This window comes from Anopheles funestus, unplaced genomic scaffold (genome assembly GCF_943734845.2).
Source record: "Anopheles funestus unplaced genomic scaffold, idAnoFuneDA-416_04 scaffold_34_ctg1, whole genome shotgun sequence".
NCBI classification, from domain to species: Eukaryota; Metazoa; Arthropoda; class Insecta; order Diptera; family Culicidae; genus Anopheles; species Anopheles funestus.
The window spans coordinates 193213-200858 of record NW_026045362.1 but is presented as its reverse complement, the minus strand read 5'-3'; the positions used below and the strand labels follow the sequence as shown (position 1 = coordinate 200858).

The 7646-nt window shown below is 46.7% G+C and overlaps 1 long non-coding RNA gene across 1 annotated transcript; it reads left to right on the top strand.

Moving 5' to 3' along the window:
• Window positions 1–1014: 1014 nt before the first annotated feature.
• Window positions 1015–7362, top strand: LOC125774588 (uncharacterized). The gene is made up of 3 exons (XR_007421071.1): window positions 1015–1064; window positions 2675–3234; window positions 6882–7362. It is a non-coding gene; the product is annotated as an uncharacterized LOC125774588 (long non-coding RNA).
• The last annotated feature ends 284 nt before the right edge of the window (window positions 7363–7646 follow it).

The following is a 7646-nucleotide window of genomic DNA, read 5'->3' as shown; positions in this document are numbered from 1 at the left end:
GTGTCTTGGCTAATGTGTCTTGGCTAATGTGTCTTGGCTAATGTGTCTTGGCTAAGGTGTCTTGGCTAAGGTGTCTTGGCTAATGTGTCTTGGCTAAGGTGTCTTGGCTAAGGTGTCTTGGCTAAGGTGTCTTGGCCAATGTGTCTTGGCTAATGTGTCTTGGCTAATGTGTCTTGGCTAAGGTGTCTTTTCCAAGGTGTCTCGGCTAAGGTGTCTTGGCTAAGGTGTCTTGGCTAAGGTGTCTTGGCTAATGTGTCTTGGCTAATGTGTCTTGGCTAATGTGTCTTGGCTAATGTGTCTTGGCTAATGTGTCTTGGCTAATGTGTCTTGGCTAATGTGTCTTGGCTAAGGTGTCTTGGCTAAGGTGTCTTGGCTAAGGTGTCTTGGCTAAGGTGTCTTGGCTAATGTGTCTCGGCTAATGTGTCTTGGCTAATGTGTCTTGGCTAATGTGTCTTGGCTAATGTGTCTTGGCTAAGGTGTCTTGGCTAATGTGTCTTGGCTAATGTGTCTTGGCTAATGTGTCTTGGCTAAGGTGTCTTGGCTAATGTGTCTTGGCTAAGGTGTCTTGGCTAAGGTGTCTTGGCTAAGGTGTCTTGGCTAAGGTGTCTTGGCTAAGGTGTCTTGGCTAATGTGTCTTGGCTAAGGTGTCTTTTCCAAGGTGTCTCGGCTAAGGTGTCTTGGCTAAGGTGTCTTGGCTAATGTGTCTTGGCTAATGTGTCTTGGCTAATGTGTCTTGGCTAATGTGTCTTGGCTAATGCGGCTTGGCTAAGGTGTCTTGGCTAATGTGTCTTGGCTAAGGTGTCTTGGCTAAGGTGTCTTGGCTAATGTGTCTTGGCAAAGGTGTCTTGGCTAAGGTGTCTTGGCTAAGGTATCTTGGCTAATGTGTCTTGGCTAATGTGTCTTGGCAAAGGTGTCTTGGCTAATGTGTCTTGGCTAATGTGTCTTGGCTAATGTGTCTTGGCTAAGGTGTCTTGGCTAATGTGTATTGGCTAATGTGTCTTGGCTAAGGTGTCTTGGCTAATGTGTCTTGGCTAATGTAACTTGGCTAATGTGTCTTGGCTAATGTGTCTTGGCTAATGTGTCTTGGTTAAGGTGTCTTGGCTAAGGTGTCTTGGCTAATGTGTCTTGGCTAATGTGTCTTGGCTAATGTGTCTTGGCTGAGGTGTCTTGGCTAATGTGTCTTGGCTAATGTGTCTTGGTTATGGTGTCTCGGCTAAGGTGTCTTGGCTAATGTGTCTTGGCTAATGTGTCTTGGCTAATGTGTCTTGGCTATGGTGTCTTGGCTAATGTGACTTGGCTAATGTGTCTTGGCTAATGTGTCTTGGCTAATGTGTCTTGGCTAATGTGTCTTGGCTAAGGTGTCTTGGCGAATGTGTCTTGGCTAAGGTGTCTTGGCTAAGGTGTCTTGGCTAATGTGTCTTGGCAAAGGTGTCTTGGCTAAGGTGTCTTGGCTAAGGTGTCTTGGCTAATGTGTCTAGGCTAAGGTGTCTAGGCTAAGGTGTCTTGGCTAATGTGTCTTGGCTAATGTGTCTTGGCTAATGTGTCTTGGCTAATGTGTCTTGGCTAAGGTATCTTGGCAAAGGTGTCTTGGCTAATGTGTCTTGGCTAATGTGTCTAGGCTAATGTGTCTTGGCAAATGTGTCTTGGCTAATGTGTCTTGGCTAATGTGTCTTGGCTAATGTGTCTTGGCTAATGTGTCTTGGCTAATGTGTCTTGGCTAATGTGTCTTGGCTAATGTGTCTTGGCTAACGTGTCTTGGCTAAAGTGTCTTGGCTAATGTGTCTTGGCTAATGTGTCTTGGCTATGGTGTCTCGGCTAAGGTGTCTTGGCTAATGTGTCGTGGCTAATGTGTCTTGGCTAAGGTGTCTTGGCTAATGTGTCTTGGCTAATGTGTCTTGGCAAATGTGTCTTGGCTAAGGTGTCTTGGCTAAGGTGTCTTGGCTAAGGTGTCTTTTCCAATGTGTCTTGGCTAAGGTGTCTTGGCTAAGGTGTCTTGGCTAATGTGTCTTGGCTAAGGTGTCTTGGCTAATGTGTCTTGGCTAAGGTGCCTTGGTTAAGGTGTCTTGGCTAAGGTGTCTTGGCTAATGTGTCTTGGCTAATGTGTCTTGGCTAATGTGTCTTGGCTAAGGTGTCTTGGCTAATGTGTCTTGGCTAATGTGTCTTGGCTAATGTGTCTTGGCTAAGGTGTCTTGGCTAATGTGTCTTGGCTAATGTGTCTTGGCTATGGTGTCTCGGCTAAGGTGTCTTGGCTAATGTGTCGTGACTAATGTGTCTTGGCTAAGGTGTCTTGGCTAATGTGTCTTGGCTAATGTGTCTTGGCTAATGTGTCTTGGCTAAGGTGTCTTGGCTAAGGTGCCTTGGCTAATGTGTCTTGGCTAATGTGTCATGGCTAATGTGTCTTGGCTAATGTGTCTTGGCTAATGCGGCTTGGCTAAGGTGTCTTGGCTAATGTGTCTTGGCTAAGGTGTCTTGGCTAAGGTGTCTTGGCTAATGTGTCTTGGCTAATGTGTCATGGCTAATGTGTCTCGGCTAATATGTCTTGGCTAATGTGTCTTGGCTAAGGTGTCTTGGCAAAGGTGTCTTGGCTAATGTGTCTTGGCTAATGTGTCTTGGCTAATGTGTCTTGGCTAAGGTGTCTTGGCTAATGTGTATTGGCTAATGTGTCTTGGCTAAGGTGTCTTGGCTAATGTGTCTTGGCTAATGTAACTTGGCTAATGTGTCTTGGCTAATGTGTCTTGGCTAATGTGTCTTGGCTAAGGTGTCTTGGCTAAGGTGTCTTGGCTAAGGTGTCTTGGCTAATGTGTCTTGGCTAATGTGTCTTGGCTAAGGTGTCTTGGCTAATGTGTCTCGGCTAATGTGTCTTGGCTATGGTGTCTCGGCTAAGGTGTCTTGGCTAATGTGTCGTGACTAATGTGTCTTGGCTAAGGTGTCTTGGCTAATGTGTCTTGGCTAATGTGTCTTGGCTAATGTGTCTTGGCTAAGGTGTCTTGGCTAAGGTGTCTTGGCTAAGGTGTCTTGGCTAATGTGTCTTTGCTAATGTGTCTTGGCTAATGTGTCTTGGCTAATGTGTCTTGGCTAACGTGTCTTGGCTAAGGTGTCTCGGCTAATGTGTCTTGGCTAAGGTGTCTTGGCTAATGTGTCTTGGCTAATGTGTCTTGGCTAAGGTGTCTTGGCTAAGGTGTCTCGGCTAATGTGTCTTGGCTAATGTGTCTTGGCTAAGGTGTCTTGGCTAATGTGTCTTGGCTAAGGTGTCTTGGCTAATGTGTCTTGGCTAATGTGTCATGGCTAATGTGTCTTGGCTAATGTGTCTTGGCTAATGCGGCTTGGCTAAGGTGTCTTGGCTAATGTGTCTTGGCTAAGGTGTCTTGGCTAAGGTGTCTTGGCTAATGTGTCTTGGCAAAAGTACTTGGCTAAGGTGTCTTGGCTAAGGTGTCTTGGCTAATGTGTCTTGGCTAATGTGTCTTGGCAAAGGTGTCTTGGCTAATGTGTCTTGGCTAATGTGTCTTGGCTAATGTGTCTTGGCTAAGGTGTCTTGGCTAATGTGTATTGGCTAATGTGTCTTGGCTAAGGTGTCTTGGCTAATGTGTCTTGGCTAATGTAACTTGGCTAATGTGTCTTGGCTAATGTGTCTTGGCTAATGTGTCTCGGCTAAGGTGTCTTGGCTAAGGTGTCTTGGCTAATGTGTCTTGGCTAAGGTGTCTTGGCTAATGTAACTTGGCTAATGTGTCTTGGCTAATGTGTCTTGGCTAATGTGTCTCGGCTAAGGTGTCTTGGCTAAGCTGTCTTGGCTAATGTGTCTTGGCTAAGGTGTCTTGGCTAATGTGTCTTGGCTGAGGTGTCTTGGCTAATGTGTCTTGGCTAATGTGTCTTGGCTATGGTGTCTCGGCTAAGGTGTCTTGGCTAATGTGTCTTGGCTAATGTGTCTTGGCTAATGTGTCTTGGCTATGGTGTCTTGGCTAATGTGACTTGGCTAATGTGTCTTGGCTAATGTGTCTTGGCTAATGTGTCTTGGCTAATGTGTCTTGGCTAATGTGTCTTGGCTAAGGTGTCTTGGCTAATGTGTCTTGGCTAAGGTGTCTTGGCTAAGGTGTCTTGGCTAATGTGTCTTGGCAAAGGTGTCTTGGCTAAGGTGTCTTGGCTAAGGTGTCTTGGCTTATGTGTCTAGGCTAAGGTGTCTAGGCTAAGGTGTCTTGGCTAATGTAACTTGGCTAATGTGTCTTGGCTAATGTGTCTTGGCTAATGTGTCTTGGCTAAGGTGTCTTGGCTAATGTGTCTTGGCTAATGTGTCTCGGCTAAGGCTAAGGTGTCTTGGCTAATGTGTCTTGGCTAAGATGCTTGGCTAAGGTGTCTTGGCAAAGGTGTCTTGGCTAAGGTGCCTTGGCTAATGTGTCTTGGCTAAGGTGTCTTGGCTAAGGTGTCTTGGCTAATGTGTCTCGGCTAATGTGTCTCGGCTAAGGTGTCTTGGCTAATGTGTCTTGGCTAAGGTGTCTTGGCTAAGGTGTCTTGGCTAATGTGTCTTGGCTAAAGTGTCTTGGCTAAGGTGTCTTGGCTAAGGTGTCTTGGCTAATGTGTCTCGGCTAAGGTGTCTTGGCTAATGTGTCTTGGCTAATGTGTCTTGGCTAAGGTGTCTTGGCTTATGTGTCTTGGCTAAGGTGTCTTGGCTAATGTGTCTCGGCTAAGGTGTCTTGGCTAAGGTGTCTTGGCTAATGTGTCTCGGCTAAAGTGTCTTGGCTAATGTGTCTTGGCTAAGGTGTCTTGGCTAATGTGTCTTGGCTAAGGTGTCTTGGCTAAGGTGTCTTGGCTAATGTGTCTCGGCTAAGGTGTCTTGGCTAATGTGTCTTGGCTAATGTTTCTTGGCTAAGGTGTCTTGGCTAAAGTGTCTTGGCTAATGTGTCTCGGCTAAGGTGTCTTGGCTAAGGTGTCTTGGCTAAGGTGTCTTGGCTAAGGTGTCTTGGCTAAGGTGTCTTGGCTAAGGTGTCTTGGCTAAGGTGTCTTGGCTAAGGTGTCTTGGCTAATGTGTCTCGGCTAAGGTGTCTTGGCTAATGTGTCTTGGCTAATGTGTCTTGGCTAATGTGTCTTGGCTAAGGTGTCTTGGCTTATGTGTCTTGGCTAAGGTGTCTTGGCTAATGTGTCTCGGCTAAGGTGTCTTGGCTAAGGTGTCTTGGCTAATGTGTCTCGGCTAAAGTGTCTTGGCTAATGTGTCTTGGCTAAGGTGTCTTGGCTAATGTGTCTTGGCTAATGTGTCTTGGCTAAGGTGTCTTGGCTAATGTGTCTTGGCTAATGTGTCTTGGCTAATGTGTCTTGGCTAATGTTTCTTGGCTAAGGTGTCTTGGCTAAAGTGTCTTGGCTAATGTGTCTCGGCTAAGGTGTCTTGGCTAAGGTGTCTTGGCTAAGGTGTCTTGGCTAAGGTGTCTTGGCTAAGGTGTCTTGGCTAAGGTGTCTTGGCTAATGTGTCTTGGCTAATGTGTCTTGGCTAAGGTGTCTAGGCTAAGGTGTCTCGGCTAATGTGTCTTGGCTAATGTGTCTTGGCTAATATGTCTTGGCTAATGTGTCTCGGCTAAGGTGTCTTGGCTAATGTGTCTTGGCTAATGTGTCTCGGCTAAGGCTAAGGTGTCTTGGCTAATGTGTCTTGGCTAAGGTGTCTTGGCTAATGTGTCTCGGCTAAGGTGTCTTGGCTAATGTGTCTCGGCTAAGGTGTCTTGGCTAATGTGTCTTGGCTAATGTTTCTTGGCTAAGGTGTCTTGGCTAAAGTGTCTTGGCTAATGTGTCTCGGCTAAGGTGTCGTGGCTAAGGTGTCTTGGCTAAGGTGTCTAGGCTTAGGTGTCTCGGCTAAGGTGTCTTGGCTAAGGTGTCTTGGCTAAGGTGTCTTGGCTAAGGTGTCTTGGCTAAGGTGTCTTGGCTAAGGTGTCTTGGCTAATGTGTCTTGGCTAATGTGTCTTGGCTAAGGTGTCTAGGCTAAGGTGTCTCGGCTAATGTGTCTTGGCTAATGTGTCTTGGCTAATATGTCTTGGCTAATGTGTCTCGGCTAAGGTGTCTTGGCTAATGTGTCTTGGCTAATGTGTCTCGGCTAAGGCTAAGGTGTCTTGGCTAAGGTGTCTTGGCTAAGGTGTCTTGGCTAATGTGTCTTGGCTAAGGTGTCTTGGCTAATGTGTCTTGGCTAAGGTGTCGTGGCTAAGGTGTCTTGGCTAAGGTGTCTAGGCTAAGGTGTCTCGGCTAAGGTGTCTTGGCTAAGGTGTCTTGGCTAAGGTGTCTTGGCTAAGGTGTCTTGGCTAATGTGTCTCGGCTAAGGTGTCTTGGCTTAAGTGTCTTGGCTAATGTGTCTCGGCTAAGGTGTCTTGGCTAAGGTGTCTTGGCTAAGGTGTCTTGGCTAAGGTGTCTTGGCTAATGTGTCTCGGCTAAGGTGTCTTGGCTAAAGTGTCTTGGCTAATGTGTCTCGGCTAAGGTGTCTTGGCTAATGTGTCTTGGCTAAGGTGTCTTGGCTAAGGTGTCTTGGCTAAGGTGTCTTGGCTAATGTGTCTTGGCTAATGTGTCTTGGCTAAGGTGTCTAGGCTAAGGTGTCTTGGCTAATGTGTCTTGGCTAAGGTGTCTTGGCTAAGGTGTCTTGGCTAATGTGTCTCGGCTAATGTGTCTTGGCTAATGTGTCTTGGCTAATATGTCTTGGCTAATGTGTCTCGGCTAAGGTGTCTTGGCTAATGTGTCTTGGCTAATGTGTCTCGGCTATGGCTAAGGTGTCTTGGCTAATGTGTCTTGGCTAAGATGCTTGGCTAAGGTGTCTTGGCTAAGGTGTCTTGGCTAAGGTGCCTTGGCTAATGTGTCTTGGCTAAGGTGTCTTGGCTAAGGTGTCTTGGCTAATGTGTCTCGGCTAATGTGTCTCGGCTAAGGTGTCTTGGCTATTGTGTCTTGGCTAAGGTGTCTTGGCTAATGTGTCTTGGCTAATGTGTCTTGGCTAAGGTGTCTTGGCTAAGGTGTCTTGGCTAATGTGTCTTGGCTAAAGTGTCTTGGCTAAGGTGTCTTGGCTAAGGTGTCTTGGCTAATGTGTCTCGGCTAAGGTGTCTTGGCTAATGTGTCTTGGCTAATGTGTCTCGGCTAATGTGTCTTGGCTAAGGTGTCTTGGCTAAGGTGTCTTGGCTAAGGTGTCTTGGCTATTGTGTCTTGGCTAAGGTGTCTTGGCTAATGTGTCTTGGCTAATGTGTCTTGGCTAAGGTGTCTTGGCTAAGGTGTCTTGGCTAATGTGTCTCGGCTAAAGTGTCTTGGCTAAGGTGTCTTGGCTAAGGTGTCTTGGCTAATGTGTCTCGGCTAAGGTGTCTTGGCTAATGTGTCTTGGCTAATGTGTCTTGGCTAAGGTGTCTTGGTTTATGTGTCTTGGCTAAGGTGTCTTGGCTAATGTGTCTCGGCTAAGGTGTCTTGGCTAATGTGTCTCGGCTAAGGCTAAGGTGTCTTGGCTAAGGTGTCTTGGCTAAGATGCTTGGCTAAGGTGTCTTGGCTAAGGTGTCTTGGCTAAGGTGTCTTGGCTAATGTGTCTTGGCTAAGGTGTCTTGGCTAAGGTGTCTTGGCTAAGGTGTCTTGGCTAATGTGTCTCGGCTAATGTGTCTCGGCTAAGGTGTCTTGGCTATTGTGTCTTGGCTAAGGTGTCTTGGCTAATGTGT